Consider the following 489-nt stretch of genomic DNA (forward strand, 5'->3'; position numbering starts at 1 on the left):
GTTGACCTCACAGACTGCAAGGAACTTGTCAGCTTACAATCCTTTATTTTTTATTTTTTACTCCTACAGCACCTGGTCTTCCTAGGCGGTCTCCCATCCAAGGACTAACCAGGTCCGACCCTGCTTAGCTTCTGAGATCAGACGGGATCGGGCATGTTCAGGGTGGTACACACATACACACTTTAAATTCATACACACTTTAAATTCAAAGGTACGAAGATAGTAAAAGTGAAAGAATATGCAAACTCTACACATGGGAGAGCTGAAGTGGATATATTAATGTCAAATACACAGTTTTTAAGCTAAGGAGTAATACTCAAGACAAAGAAGTGCATTTCATAATGATGAGATGCTCGAAATAGCAGAACTATACAAACATATGTGCATCTAACACCGGAGCTCCAAAATACAGGAAGCACAAAACTGACAGGAATGAAAGAAGAGTCAGACAAATAAGTCAAGCTGGAGATTTTACTAGTCTTCTCTCCA

General features: G+C 39.9%; 1 pseudogene; it reads right to left on the minus strand.

Moving 5' to 3' along the window:
- Positions 1-60: 60 nt before the first annotated feature.
- LOC111734735 lies at positions 61-179 on the minus strand (annotated as a pseudogene).
- Positions 180-489: the final 310 nt, after the last annotated feature.

The sequence above is a fragment of the Pteropus vampyrus genome, unplaced genomic scaffold (assembly GCF_000151845.1).
Source record: "Pteropus vampyrus isolate Shadow unplaced genomic scaffold, Pvam_2.0 Scaffold4821, whole genome shotgun sequence".
Classification (NCBI taxonomy): domain Eukaryota; kingdom Metazoa; phylum Chordata; class Mammalia; order Chiroptera; family Pteropodidae; genus Pteropus; species Pteropus vampyrus.